We start from the raw sequence: 16,579 nt of genomic DNA, 5'->3' as shown, positions 1-16,579 counted from the left end.
CTTTACCATGCTTCTCCCCAACTTTGACAAGTCTATGAACCCGGCTCTCACTGGCTTATAGATGCTACTAGACCTCCATTAGATTTTCACTTGCCCTACATCTACCTGTTGAAAGTGACCTTACACACTGGAGGAAAATCACAAGGGGAAACACTTGTGATTAGTTTTCTTTAACTACCATTTAGTAAGAAAATACTCTCCCCCACTCCCCGCAGCAAAGTGAAGAGGACAACTTCTAAGATAAACCAACTAGGAGCTATCTGTGTCTTAATGATAGGGGCATGAGTTAGAATTGCCATTGTTTAGCTGTGTCATTTGGGGCAAATTGTCCTATTTTTCTAATCCTTACTTTATTTTGGCTGCTCAAAAGTAAGAATGCAAATATCTATTTGGTGTGTGTGTGAGGGGGGAGTTGAGGGATATCTCCCAAGCATACTCAGTCCAGTGCTGTTCAAATGCAGCAAAATCTTCCTGGTAGTTCTCAAGAAAATGCACAGTGCTGGGAATTGTGCTCAAGACCTTTTTTCAAGTGCTCCAGCTCTTTGTGCTATTTCCTGGCCCTGAGTACTCAATTTTTATGATGATTTAAGGATTTAATAACATTTGTAGAGCTCTCTGCTGGGTGTCAGGCACCAATCAGGCTCTGAAAGTGTCAGCTTTCTAGTCTCAACTTGCCTTTTATTGATGGCCTGAAACATCAAATAGTCCAATTGAGAATGGATTAGAATCCGAGCTATTAATACAGAGGAATATTCAGAATAATGCAAAGAGGTTAAGGGCATTTGGAAAGGTGTCATGGAGAATATTCTTCCATCCTAACTAACTGGGATCTCTGGAATTTGCCCTGAGACTGTTGAATTTATTTTTGAGTGACTTTGCTTCAGCATGTTGATGAGACCAGATTCATCTTTTCCTCCTAATTTAAAAAAAGGAGGAATTGTTTTCTAACACCATGTTGCTAGAATTCTAATTTGCTGGTTGAATCATTCAGTCATTCAGCTATTCTACATATTTATGGAGACCTGCTCTCTGGGCCACATGTTAGATTAGAAGGTGATAAATGCAGACCTTGCTCTTAAGACAGTTCAGAATTTATTTGAATAGGAAGATATTGGAACAGACCTCAACAGAATGACAAGAATGATGGGGGCTGTTTAAAGCAAGCCAAATCTGAAAAATAGAAAAAAATAACTGACCCCTTTCTCTGTATAGCCTTCTGCTTCCTTTAAGAAAAAAACTAAACAAAAAACATCTGCCTCTTCTCACAGCTGCTGGTAAAGAGACAGAACATCAATATTCCAAACTCAAAAGCTGTGACTTACATTCAAATTGTTTATCATTTAGCAAGAAAAAAAATCTTTTTGGAAATCTTAAATCAAGTAACTCTTACTAACCCAGTCTCTTTGAATGCACTGGCATTAGTTGCTATTGAGTTTCTCTATTTATGCTGAAAAGCAAATATGTCAACATTAAGAACACTTTTTTAAATTTGAACTGAATCCAATTCTAGAACTTAATTCTAGTGTGAGGAAATATTGAGTTCTGGACAACCCTCTCTGTAAGGCTTATCATGATGAATTGCCGTATTCTATAACATGCTTGGAAGTATTTTTTGGTTGTAGATCTACTTTGTCTTAAGGCTGAGATCTTTCCTATTTGGAACGAGTTTAAATGATTGCTTTCTGGCTTATCTGGGGAGCCCTACCATTGGGGAATCTGACTTGGAGGCTTACAGAAATTGTAGAGACCAGAATGGCATTTGATGAAGTACAATGAACAACCTATATGTAACTGAAGACCGTGCAGTCACCTTTAATAGTGTGATGATTCAGACCAAATCAGATATGGGTTAGACCTTCTAAAAGGTTATTTGGCAAGAATGCCAACAAGCCGACTTACAAAGGACAAAAGTTCTTCATAAACAACTTAGTCCAAGCTTATTGGGATCCTCTGAGAAAACACTAGCCACAGGAAGTCTGAACACTGCAAAGTAGGGGCACAGGAAGACACTTGCTGTTTTCCCTGTTCATGGCTTTCATGTAAACTTCTCAAAGTAACTACTACTAATCAGGCTAACAATACTAGCAGCTGAATTACCTAATGGATACCTCGTCCTCAAATGGATCAATTAGCCTATCTGAACATCCAGATTCTTTTTCAGGTATAAGTTCTAATTATTTTTTTGAGTTTTAAGATATCCAGTAATTCTGAAACTCTACTTCCTTTACATTGCTCTGAAATACTCTAACATTACTCTAACATTACACGTTACTCTAACGTGCTGCATTCTTAATAAACAATATTTTCACCTTGTCTATTTTTCCTTCCCTTGCTTCTTTCCTTTCTTCCTATTGAAGTGCCATTTTTTACAAAGTTACCCATAGCTGAGTTTCAGGCATGTGGTGTTTCAACACCAATTCCACCATCAGTGTCAGCTCCCCTCTACTAGTGTCCCAGTTTCTCTCCCACCCCACAGCCTCCCTCCTTGATAGGCACGTTTTAATGGTTGTTGTTGTAGTTTGAATCTTATCCTTTCAGTTCTATTGGTTCTGTGGTTTAGGTACATATATATAATATACACTGCTGCCCTGCTTCTGTTACTTTCTGTCTTTCTATTCTCTCCCCCCATCACCCCACACCCAGTTTTTTCCATTCATCTTCTCAGTTATAAATCTAGGGACCAAAGTAATCTAGTTTAAACCCCACCCCATTTGATACCTTGAGTTACCTTTTCCTAGTATTCTATACACCATACATAAGGGATATTTTCTAGTATTTATCTTTCTTTTTATGACTTCCTTAACTTCTATTTTATCCTCCAATTTATCCAAGTTGTAGTAAACTGCATGATTTTAGCCTTCATTGAAGTTCCATAATTTTCTATTGCTATACCTTGTTCTTGATGTTCATATACTTACATTATATATTGACTTCGGTAAATATGTCTCTACTTAAGTAACTGAGCCATATAGGGCCCTAGGAGATCAGACCTCTCCCTCATATCTTCACAAGGACATGAGTCTGTATCCTTGTATCCTTAGTGTTACTTAATCTGTAATCTTATTCTTCCTTAACCATATCTGTATATTTTACCCCTAATTTCTTCATATTAGTACTGTCTCACATGGTATAAAATGTGTTCACACACAGAGAAAATTATTGAGTACTTATGAAGTTACTTAGACATACACACCTCTCTAGTGGGGTGTGTAGATAAAGGTATCCATTTACCTCAATACACATACGTGGGAAGTATTTTTTTTTTCGGGTTATAGAAGCTCTTGGGAGAAAATGGGTCTAAGAGAAAACATCTTGTATCAGCAACATCAGTAGACCAAGACCAGAAGGTTAATGCCAGACAACTAGGCAAAAAGTAGAGCAGGGGTGATAAATGAGAACTTATTTGAAAAGTTTATTTTAAATAACTTGAGAAGTAGAGATGTCAGAATGAGGCTCGTTGGAGCCCAGATTGCATACTGTATCTCTCGACATAAAAACCACCATCTTATAACTACAGCATCCTATTTTCTAAGTAATACCAGCACTATTTAAAAAAATACATAATACTCCACTTCTTAAAAAAAATCAAAACTTGGTATAGGGACTGGAAAAATAGTTTAGCATATAGTGTGTTTTCCTTGCAGCTGAGTTCAAACCATGGCACTTTATGTGGTCCTCTGAACCCCAAGAGTGGTTTCTGATTGCAGAGCTAGGACTAAGGCCTGACCAGCACAGGGTGTGGCACATAATCAAAAATAATAACAAAAATTGGAGATAAAATTTGTATCCATTTATTCAGCAAAATGCAGTAGCTCACAACAATGACAACAGACTATCCTGAACATTTTGTCATGTTCAGGAACAAGACAGGCACATGGAGAATAGACTTTCTCTAATCTGGTCCATTTTGCTTATCACTAAAACAAGGATTCTTACAGGCTTCTTACAGCTAATCTATAAATTCTTATAGTTAATTGATTACTATACGAAGGTTTTGTCAGAATCAACCGGAAAAGTTTGATTCATATACATCCTTAATTTAGATAGTTCCACTAAGAACTTCTTGTTTGATGAACACAGGCTACTCTGAGTTCTAGTAATTTTGTTACTCTTTCTAATTATTAAGAGGTATATTTTAAAATATTAATCCACAAAAGGCATCTTATTGTGGAAATGGAGCCAGATTGTTGTCCAGATGCTATCCTCAGAAAGAAAACATTGACGTCTAATTAAAACATAGCTTAAGTTCTATTTCAATGAGGCTTTTTTAATAAGCATTGCCAATAGTTAAAGATAAAAAGGACTCATAATCTATCTTCACACCTTTCTACTCTGCCTAATGTTTATTTTTAAATATTGAGAGAGAGCAAGTGAACTTGCAAGAATCCAGCCATTCTCCTTAAATGCACACTATCATCCACTCATTAATTCCTGATGCATATTTTAGAAAACCTGTTAATTCCTAGGTAGTTTATGAAGCTGACAGGAGGATGTTTTCCCCTTTAGAGAAAGCACCACAGCCTTCGAGCCAATTGCTTACTTAGAAATAATGTGTCAAAAAGATGCTGCAATCTACAGTATAAATGAAGTCTTCACTTTTCTATTTTCTTAGAGCTAGAATGAATGGATGAGCTAGAAAACATTTCTTCTTGAAAACAAATAAGAAATGAGTTTACTTGTATAGGCTCTTGCACTAACTTTAATCCTTGTATATCACTTACATTTAGCCCTCGTATAATATATATATATGCAAACATATGCATATATGCACACAAAGACTATACAAGTAACAGTTCTGTTTCTTTGTGTTTGCATTTTAATCACATAGAAATTTAAGTAGTTTCATTTCGGACTTGGAGGCAGTGGTCAGTCTTCCTGGGGTACAGTGACTTTTTACATGAATAGCATAAACTTCATTATGAAAACTATGTTACTAGACTATAATAACAATTTTATTTAGATACTGTTTAAAAAATCTTAATGTTAAAAAATATTCAAGATCATGTTCTCCCCTGAACAAATATCTCACTTGTCTCTATTGTCTCTTTGCTTATTTCCACTCTGGAAAAAGTCTGTGTTCTCTATTGAATATTTTTTCTCTCCTCTCATATATTCTAAATATATTTCAATAAAAACTACCTTGCTTCACAAAAAATTATAAGCAGTACAAGAAACATGACATGCATGATACTTAAGAAACTATACAATTCAGACACAAAAAACATGCTCAATTCTGTATTTTAGGAAACAAAAGGCAAAGAGAACAAGGAGAATAAAATGAGTGTGTATACATATATATGTGTTTGTATATTGATACACAGTTGTATGCATGTATTAGACAGATATAGATGCTTGAGGAAAGAGATTGTATGACAAAAGGGAAACACCAAGGGAGATGTGCAGAAATGAGGCATAGTAAAGAAATAGCACTTCAGAAGCTATTCTGAATTCTAGATAGTTACAGCCTGTGGCTTTTGCAGATGTGCCTTTTCACCTGGCTTGAGAGCCATAGGGCAAATGAATATCTCCTCTAGCTTCCCACCAATATTTCAGTGAACTCTCCACCATTTGGGAGCCATCCTTTTCCTTTGAAAAAATTAAAATTTTCCTGAAGATTTTTTTTTTGGAATTGAGACACAGTTGCTATATAAAAATATGCACACATTGAATGCACATTCCTTGATGAGTTTGAGCATATGCATACAACCAGGATGCTATCATAATTCACCATAACCACAGTACTAAACATATCCACCACCTCCAAACATTTCCTTGCATTTGCATTTGTGTGTATGTGTTAAGAACAGTTAAGATGAGATGTGTCATATTTTAAAAAGTACATAATGCTGAGTTATGTTAACATAGGAATTATGCTATATGGTAGAACTTACTCATTTTGCTTATCTTGCTTATCTTGCATAACAAAATATTTAAACTCTTTGAATAGCTCCTCTGGCAACTACCAGTCTATTCTTTGCTCTTAGGAGTTTAAATATTTTAGATTTCTCATATAAGGGGAATAGGCACTATTTATCTTCCTGTGACTGTCCTTTTTTCATTTTACATAATATATTTAACTTCCTTGATTGGAAAAGCTAAGTTCTACCTTTTAAAGGCTGAATAGTATTCCACCATAATCAATGCACCATCAAGATTATCATCCTTTGATTTATAAGTTTCAAATGAATTCCTATTCTACATAAAACTTATCATTAATTTGAGACTAAAATAAACTATTTTTTTCATTTTTATTGTGGTCAAAGTTAATTTCAAATCATTTACAGTAATATTTAAGGCACATAGTGATAAGAAATGAGGGGCATTCTCACCACCAGTGTTGTCCTCCTTCCATCCCGTTTCCAGCATACATTCCATATCTTCCTCCTTGACCCCCCATAATGCTAGTGTTACTGTTCCCCACTTGTACAGCTTGTTGTAGATTGGGTATTGATTCTGTTGTCATTGACTTTGGGTTTGGTGTTCAAGTCTGATCATTTTTTATTTCCACTAAATGTTCATACGACTATCTGGTTCTGGTACCATCCATTCCCCGCCCCACCTCAAATTATGAAGTTGAACAAGATGATTCCAGTAATGTGGTTCTGTAGGAGATATAAGAAAAGATAAGGGAAAAGAAAACAAAAACAAAAACTAGGAGGAGTCCATCTAGCTGTTATAAATATCCATTTAGAAGAAGAAATAGAAAAAAAAGAAGCAAAAGGTAACAAAACAAAACAAAACAAAACCGAAAACAAGGCAGTAACAACAAAAATACAAAAAAAAAAGAACAAACCAGCAACTACAACAAACAAAAAAAAACAAAAAAATCAAAACAAAACAAAAACAAAAACAGTCAAAAAACCCAAACCAGCAACTATAAAAAGGTTTGTGTTTATTTTCTTTTCTTTTTACTCTTGTGGCCTTACAGTCCATACCGTTTGGAACTCTTGGGCAGAGAGCACTTCTCTGCACTATTTTTTGTTGGCTTTGCTGCTGTCTTTGTGGCTAGTGCCAAACCCTCCTGGTAAGTGCCCTCTCGCAAGTCCCACATGTAAGACCTCAATGTCAAATCATCTCTCTCTGTAGTGCCTTTTCACAATCCAGTGAACCCCATTAACACTCCTGTTGTAGATGAGCATAGCAAATGACTGGCAAGAAGTGGTGCTCTGAGGTCAATAGTTCTTAATTATCATAGTACCTGATCTCTGGTAGAAACCAAACAAACCTTCTAGGAATGTTAAGTCACTTAGAAGATGTATTTTTTGTTCCCATTAAAAGATAAATAAAATAGTATGCAAAAGTCCCTGGTATTTACATTTCAAAACCTATTACAGTCAGTATTCACCCAGATTACAGTTCCCACTGTATTTTCTTAAATTGATTAGTTCTTGAGAACAGCTAGGATTTGGATATTTTTTGTCTCAAATATTTCTCAGGGCCTAATTTGTTGTCCAGAAATTCAATTTTACCATCTAAAAAAAATGAGGATGGGGTGGGATCATACCTGGCTGTGTTCAGGGCTTACTCTTGTCTCTGTGCTGAGGGATCACTCCCTAGCAGTGCTCAGGTGGTTCCAGAGTTGATCTGGATCATCAACACAAGAAAGGCAAAGTGTTCTATTTACTGTACTATCACTCCAGCCCCTCCAAATGCTTAATCCATGACTTACATAAAGAGAAAAATGCTTGGTTATTTCTTTTGAAAATATAAAAGTCAATCTGATGACCAATTTAGGGTAGCCCTTCTAACTGTGATTCCCTACTCTCCCATGGAAATTTTAAAAACCAGAGTCTTTCAAACTGAGCCACAATTTGAATGTGAAGACTCTGTAAGAATACAAGAAAACCAAAAATAACTTAAACCAAACACAATTGCACTTCAGAATTTTTGTTCTAATCCCAACTATAATATTAGTTATAAGTTCCATTTTCAAGCTTGAGTGCAACTTCTTGGTGAGAGATTTTATACATGCATTTAAGTTTTTCCCCACAGAAATATTTTCTAATATAAATTTTAGCAGTGAGGTACAGCAATGGTCTTCACTGTCTTTCCCCCAATTTCCAACATGAGCATCTGCACAGAAGATTAAGAATGAATGGGAAAGAAGCCAGCCTGCTGCATTCTTCACTCCCAAGTCCCTGTATTTCTTTCACCCGATTTCATCTTTCAAGGTGAAATGAGGCTATGAAGTCTGGTGGATACTTTCGACTCAAAGAATAGAAGAACTCATGATTACACTCTGATGCAGTTAAATCAAACTGCTTTTCAGGATTTCTTTGTCTCTTCAAAATGCCTGGAGTTTTATTAAATGCACATAATCACATCTCTACTCCTGGCTCTAGTCCTGAAATCCAGATGTAGGGCAAACTGTGCTTTATCACTTTTGTCTCAGTCCATGTAAGTAAAATAGAACCTATGATCTTCCAGAATTCTCAGAAAAGATGGGGAAATAACTTGGGGCCCTTTTATCTCTCTCAGTGATTCTTCCCTATCTGAAAAGGCTGTTCTAATTTGTGGTACTAATCAGGCCCAATATCCATTGGCTTGGGGTTTTCTATTGTATTGCATTTATTTTTCAAGTTTTGTACAAAAGTGGCCTCAGAACCTTGGAATACTAACTTATCTATCTTGCTTTTTTAGAATGTGTGCTCAGTATCTATGAGGAAGTCACAGTTCTCCAAGCTGTGGCTTTTAGTGTCTGTACCATAGGCAGTCTCCCCCTTGGATGCTCATAATATTGAGGGATTTTAGTCATTTTGATTGAACCCTAACAGTATAGTTTTTTATTTCCACATGCAGATGGATAAAATGTTCCAGAGAGGTCAATAACGTGTCTGAAACTATCACACAAACAAAAAGGCAACTTCAGGACTAGGAGAAGATATTCACCACTCACATCCTCTGAGGGATGAGAGGCCCTTGGCTTTCCAAGGCTGCACTCTCCACAGTAATTACTTAATCAATAGGCACAATCCTCTGCTTTGGGTAGATTTGCAATTTGCAGGACGAATGAGACACAAGCAGGAAGGGAATTGCTTTAGTAAGAAATCACTGATTTTACACTAGGTTTGATAACCCACAATGAACTTTCACATTCATTATCTTGTATCTGCCAGCACTGCTGTAAAAGAGAAGGGGGAAAGAGAGAGAGCAATTCTTTATCTTGAGGGTGGGCAAGTTCAAACACAGAAAGATTTCATCATGAGCACCCAACTCAGGAGTGCATTAGAAGTGGACACCTGGATTCCTTATTTAAGGGTCTTCTTTAATTAAATGTCTGGGCACAGAATCAGGAGAATTTGGCCTCTGGCCCCTGCTTTCATCCTTTTTTCCCCAGATTAAATTAATGTATGACTTTTGTAGAAAATTTATAACTCAAAGTAAAATCTGGGCATATCACTTGAAACCAATAGCCTGGAGATTGGAGCTATTTTAGCATGCATCTTTCTGACAGTTTTGTTGCATAACTAATGATAACTGACAGGATAATAAACATGTTAGACATTATTATGTGTACTTTATAGCTATCTATTTCTCAAAATATGCATTTGAAGAAACACTCTTACTATTTTCATTTTATAAACACAAAGATATAGAAAGACTAAGGTCCTTGACCAATGTTACTTTGCTACTCCATATCATTGTTAATTACAATAAAGAATTTATATTCTTAATCAGAGTATATATAAATAGTTTTATTACAACATACATGTAGATACACATGTAGATAAATATACAAAATAGGGATCATTCTCTACAATTCTTTGAAATTGTTTTTATCTGTATTTCTTGCATATGTTATCTATAATAAAATATTAGCATGTTTTATATGTAACAGTATTTTTCTCAACCTTCCTCTATTAATAAATACCTAAAAATTGTTTCAATTTTTACTTATACATACACAGAATTACCATTCCTAAAGAGCCAGTTCTACCCATTATATAAGTTGGTTTGGTTTTTTTTTTTTTTTTTTTTTTTTGGCCACACTTGGTGATGCTCAGGGGTTACTTCTGGCTATGCACTCAGAAATCGCTCCTGGCTTGACGTCCCATAATGGACGCCAGGATATCGAACCATGGTCTGTCCTAGGTTAGTGCATGCAAAGCAAATGCCCTATCACTTGCGCCACCACTCCAGCCCCCATTTTGTACGTTTTTAAAATAAATTCTTAGCACGAGTTTGATAAATTCCCAGTATTTTTAATAATTATTATCACAATTAGCTCAATTTGGATAGGCTTTCACTATTAAGATTCCTGATATATTAAGTCACTTCCTCATGTCTTATTAAATGTAATCATTTATTTTTATTAAATAAAAATTAATTAATACAATTAAAATATTATGTTTCGTAAGACACTATTATCTCTCAAGTTAACATTACAAATAGCTAAAGCTATACAAAGTCAGCCAAGGTAGCAATAAGAGATAAAATCTACAATGCTAACCTGCTTCAGGTTTGCTCTTAAAAATTTGCTCTCCCAGCTACTTAATTCTCTAGTATAAAAGAAGCCTGTCATTGCTTTGGTTACCACTTCCAGTGACCCAGGTGAACTCTCCAGGTATAGACAGTTGTGTTGCCCAACTGTACTTGAACTTCGAGACCCTTCAGTGCTCTGGAGGGAAAATGTAAGACTGCTAAACAACTGCTCACAGGCTATTTTTTATTAGTTCTGTTCCCAGAAATTGCTTCCCTCTCTCATTCTAGTCAACCATGCTGATCTTTTAATAATATATTTATTTAAGCACCATGATTACAAACATGTTTGTAGGTGGGTTTCAGTTATTAAAAAGAACAACCCCCTTCACCAGTTCAACATTCCCACCATCAATGCCCCTTATCTCCTTCCTCCCCCAACCCTGCCTGTATTAGAGACAGGCATTCTATCACTCACTACCATTGTTCTAATAGTTGTTGGTGTAACTATTTCTCTAACTGCACTCACCATTCTTTGTGATAAACTGAACCTTTCATAGGCTGGACCTTTCAAACCTCATTTCTATTGTCTCTGCATACTATCTTTTATTTTTCTTAAATCCCATAGATGAGTGAGACTATTCTATGTTTATGTTTCTCCCTCTGACTTATTTCACTCAGCACAATAGTTTACATGTTCATTCAAGTATAGGAATTTTTCATGACTTCATCTTTCTTGATGGCTGCATAGTATTCCATTGTATAGTTATACCACTGTTTCTTTAGCCATTCAACTGTTGTCAGGCATCTGGGTTATTTTCAGAGTCTGGCTATTTTAAATAGTGCTGCAATGAATATAGGTGTACAGAGGCATTTTTGTATTGTGTTTTTGTGTTCCTACAATATATCCCAAGACTGGTATAGCTGGATCATATGGGAGCTCAATTTCCAGTTTTTTGAGGAATCTCCATATTGTTTTCCATAAAGGCTGGAATATATAGCATTCTCCCAGCAGTGAATGAGAGTTCCTTTCTCCCCACATTCTTGCTAACACTGATTGTTCTTTTTTGTGTGTGTGTGATGTGTGCCAGTCTCTGTGGCATGAGATGGTACCTCATTGTTGTTTTGATTTGCGTGTCCCTGATGACTAGTGATGTGGAGCATTTTTTTCATGTGCCTTTAAGCCATTTTTATTTCTTCTTTGAGGAAGTGAATGTTCATTATTTCTCCCCATTTGGGGGGAGGTTGGGTCACACCCAGCAGATCCCAGGGGTTACTCCTGGCAGGCTCAGGGACCATATGGGATGCCGGGATTTGAACCACCATCTTTCTTCATGCAAGGAAAATGCCCTACCTCCATGCTATCTCTCCAGCTCCTCTTCTCCCCAATTTTTTTCTGTTTTATTTTCTTTTTTGTTTTGTTTTTGGGTCAATCTCAGGTGGTGCTCAGGGGTTATTCCTGGCTCTTTACTCAGAAATCACTCTTGGTAAGCTTGGGGAACCATATGAGATGCTGGGAATAGAATCAAGGTCTGTCCTGGGTCAACCAGCTGTGTGCAAGGCAAATGCCCTACCGCTGTGATATCTCTTTGGCCCATCTTCTTCCCACTTTTTGTTGGAGTTAGATGTTATTTTCTTGTTAAGTTTTGTCAGTACCTTGTATATCTTAGATGTTAATTCTTTTAAGATCTTTCTTAGAAAGTTATTTCTCCAAGACTTCACCACACACTGAGTTGAATAGTTTCAGGTCACCTGAGGCAGGATGTGGCTTGAAAATCCCTTAACTTTCATGCTTGAAATAAACCCATTCAGAAACCAGAACTGCCCTATGTTAGATACATCTATTCCCTGGGCTCCCAATTAGAGAAATTTAATTCCACTCTTGAGTGTCCTTGTGGAATTCCCCAGAAAGCTTTTGGGTGAGGAACAGTCCCTCATGCTGCCTTTTCCCATTCACTTCCCCCCTACAGCCTCCTGCTCAGAAACCAGTGAGAGTTTCAAAAGGGTTTTCTTTCTACTTCTGGGATTGCAGGTCACTCTGACATCTGTCTTAGATTAACAAGCAATCCAATTCCCTACAGGCTGACTGCTTTGGCTAGTTATCTAGATTATCTACATTAATAGAAAGGAAACCTCTAAGAGAAGAATTGAGAAGGGAAAACAACAGGATATTTTGAATTCTGCTGAAGTGCTTCCCTGACAAGATATCCACACCCCAGCTACATTTACTAACTTGGCAAGAACCTGGAAAGAACTTCTAGAACCCCACCTGGATTCTTACAAGCCACAAGGTTAACCTATAATGTTTTCACTGGCAGCCAACACATCTGGACCTTACCCATGAGGCCTGACCCAGCTCTCCGGTCTCTTAATGAAACCCCGCAGCCTCCTCATTTAAAGCTCATCCAGACAGACATTGTCTTTGAATCCAAGTGCAGTTTAAACCAACCATTATTAACTTTTACCTGGGGAGGACCAGGAAGGATCTGGCATATAAAAATACAGCAGCTAAGATCATAAGGAACACGTCTGCCTCTTGAATTCTTCCAATATAATTTAAAGTCACTTAAGCAGTATCTAGATTTTCATGAAAGAAAGTATCAGTTTTTAAGTTTACCTACCATATTGTTCAAAATCAAAATAACCAGGGGACAGATATGACTTACTGTCCCTTTCATGTAAGTCTCTTTTTCAAGCTTACCAAAGCCAGCATTCAAAAATCATGTAACCCTCAAAGCAAATACTGATCCATTCCAGAGAGAGTTTGGTCCCAGAGATGGGTCTGGAATGAAGATTACTGAAGGATTCTCAGTTTTTTTTTTTATTTTTTTAAGAAAGGCTCTAATGATTTAAAGAAAACTACTTCAACCACTGAGTTTCAGTTTCTTACTAAAAACGGAATATTCTCCTTCCTTCTTCCAGGTGTTGAGAGGAAGCAGTTGATAAACGTTCCCCAAGGCACTGGAGTGACGTAGCTGCTTTTTCAAGCAATATCTTTCTCAGGCAAGGTTCTCAGAGGCTCTGTGTGGCTCAGGTAAAAATTGCTTTTCGTCTATTTCTTACTTACTTACTTACTTACTTACTTTCCAGATAATCTTTGGCTAAAATTAGCAATGCTTAGCTCAGAAAAAGAAAATATATTGTTGCTGCAGGCAGCCATGGAAACTGTATGAGCAGCTTCCCCTTGTGGTGCAGTCTTTTTCCAGGACAGGCTTGCTTGGTGATTAAACGAAACCTCTCACTGTTTGGGACGCTGGGGGTTGAAATTAGTGAAGAGTGCATGTAGATCTTTTCAAAACACCATCCTCCTCATTCTCCCCTTTCCATCAAAAAAAAAAAAAAAAAAGGAAATGAAAAGCAAATCTTAACAAGTGTCAGGTTGTGCTTTTGAATAAGGTATGAGAGAATTAATCTGACACCCCAGCATTGTACTAAAGACACTTCCAATGCCTAACAGTGGGAAATAATATTAAATGGTAATGCCTTCCTCCATCTACGACTTCACAGATGATTAAAAAAAGAAACAACCAACTTCCTGGGCAGTCCTACTAAGGTGATAAGAAGTGTATATCATTTTTGTTAAGTACAGAAGATAGAGATGAAATTCTCAGATGAGAAAGCTGAGGCTCAACCATTCTTATGCACTTGTTAGGTGAGATGGATAAATTCAAATTACTCCCTTAAAATTTATTAGTTTATTTTTTTTAAATTCCTTGATCTTTCTGTTCCTGGTAGCTGATAACAGAAAACCTTTAAAGCCACCTTTCACAATGGCCTGACACCTATCCAATCAAGGCAGCACATAGAACACTCTTACCCTGGTTAACCTACCTGGATCTTCAGAGCCAGAGAACATACACCCCCTGGGAAGGAGTTTATGTTTCAATACCACCTTCCATATTTAGATACCACCCTTCTTCTGGGTCCTTTATATCCTTCAGTTTCTACCCTTCTAAATTTCTTTCCTTCTGGTCTTTGCTCTTCTAAGTGATAACTGAGAAGTGTATTTATCTCATTGTGTTTCTAGAGCCGAGTGAATTCACTGATCCCAGGACAAAAACATGAATTTTACTAGACTTAAGCTGGTTTGACTTTAGTAAATAATACAAGTGTGGTCAAGGCTAGAAACCAGACCCCAGAGGCCACAGGGGGATGGAAGGTGGTCATTTCAGAAAGAATTAGGAGTGAGATCAGCCATTTCTCTGGAAAAGTTTAGTTAGAACATCCTTAGAAAAATGCTCTCAACATGTGAAGGATTTAATATTATTTCAAACATTACAGTCACTATAATTGATGGTGTAGATGCCCTATGCCTTCTCTGAGCCACTTTTTTTTCCCTAAGTACTTTAGGTCTGGGACCTCAACAAAATTCTTGTCAATACAGCCACCAACCTGACATAGTTCACTTTCCACTCACCCTCTGGTGCCAATTCTGATTGGCTATATGAGTCTATAAGACACAAGCCACTCCAGGAAACAGGAGAAGGGAAAAACTAGTTGCCTTGGTTTTCTTCCAGAAAGCATCCAACACTATGTCTTGAATTGTTCCCACTCAGTGTAAGAGACAGCTTTCTAAATGATCGTGCTCACGAGTTTTCAAAACTGTCATTGTCAATCATGCCTATAGAAATGCTCTACCCTCCAAAGGACAGAAGGACAGTGGGCATCATCAGGAATGTTCTTGGCTATCATTAACCAGGCTGATATATGAGTAACTCTCTCTGTCAAGTCACTCTTACAACCCACTCACATGACTTCTCCAAAGTTGTTCATTCTGAACATATGATGAGTTTAATGGCTTTTTTTTCTCTAAGAACACTTCCCTGTGTTTGTTCCTTCCTTCATATCTCACGCTAGGTGACCATAGTACCCTGTCTTCTCTAAGATCTTATTAAGCTGTACTGTGTTTGCCATTAGTCTTAGTTTCCTCTGGGGGACAATGACTGTCTATACTTTGAATATCTTCTATGATATCCATTAAATGAGTTGACTAAGGGACTGTACAAAAATACAAGTGCTCTCCTGTCTCATATTTATTCTCAACAACTGAAAGTGGCTGGTCAATTATTGATGCCTGGCCTGGCACAAGCAAAGAACTGGTGCCTCTAGTCTAGTGTCAAATAAGATGCCTGTCAAACAATTGAAGAAGGCATGGTGCTATGGCAGCCCTCACAAGCTGTGACATTCATAGCTGTCCTAATTTGAAATTGCTGTTTTTAAGAATTTGGTAGAATCGCTGGATACAGATTCAGAACTCCTCTCTGCTTGAGTTGTCACACTTTTTTATTCTCTTCCTGTTAGAGAGGTACTTAGGTGTTTATAACCCGAATCACTCAAACTACATTTTTTAAATATGAACACATCCGTGCAGTACATTTTTGGAAAACTTGCCTCTTCCCTTGAAGTATTGTAAAATGGGATAAAAGATGAAGAAAACATCATGAAATGTTTCACATTTGGGCTATAGTTAAACCCATAGCCTAGAGAAAATAAATGTAGTAAAACTTGTCTTTTCAGTTAGGTGCTTGCCTTTCATATAGTTAACCCAGGTCTAATCCTGACTCCTCATATTGTCCCCCAAACACCACTAGAATTGATTCTTGAACACAAAGCCAAGAATAAGCTCTGAGAACTGCCATGTTTGCTCCTCACAAAATAAGAAAGCAAAGAGAAGATAACGAAAATGTATGTGACCATTTTGTAAAACTTTAAAATGAATGCATAATTGACTTATATATCTAGTTTAAAAAAAGTTTCTCACTAAAAACTTATTATGAATGAATATGAATAGCTACATATATTTATATGTATAATATAAAACTGGTATTAAAGATGAATTCAGACATTTTTCATGTAACAAGTGACATGAAAATTTGGAGTTCTAAGGTAAAATAGCCTGATTGTATAGGTATATATCAATCTTCACCCTCTTCAGTGCTAAGAAAATCCAGGGTAGATCAACTTTCAAATTCATTTATTTTATTTGGTTGTGGAAGAAATGAGTGAGTAAACAAAATGAGTGCTATGTCTGTAATGGAGCATACCATCTTTGGAAGACCATGCTGGAGGTCTTAGAAGAGATCATGCTTTCGGGGCTGGAGAGATAGCATGGAGATAAGGCTTTTGCCTTTCGTGCAGAGGGACAGTGGTTCGAATTCCA

The sequence above is a fragment of the Suncus etruscus genome, chromosome 8 (genome assembly GCF_024139225.1).
Source record: "Suncus etruscus isolate mSunEtr1 chromosome 8, mSunEtr1.pri.cur, whole genome shotgun sequence".
In the NCBI taxonomy this organism is placed as follows: domain Eukaryota; kingdom Metazoa; phylum Chordata; class Mammalia; order Eulipotyphla; family Soricidae; genus Suncus; species Suncus etruscus.
Note: the sequence above shows the minus strand (reverse complement) of the source record.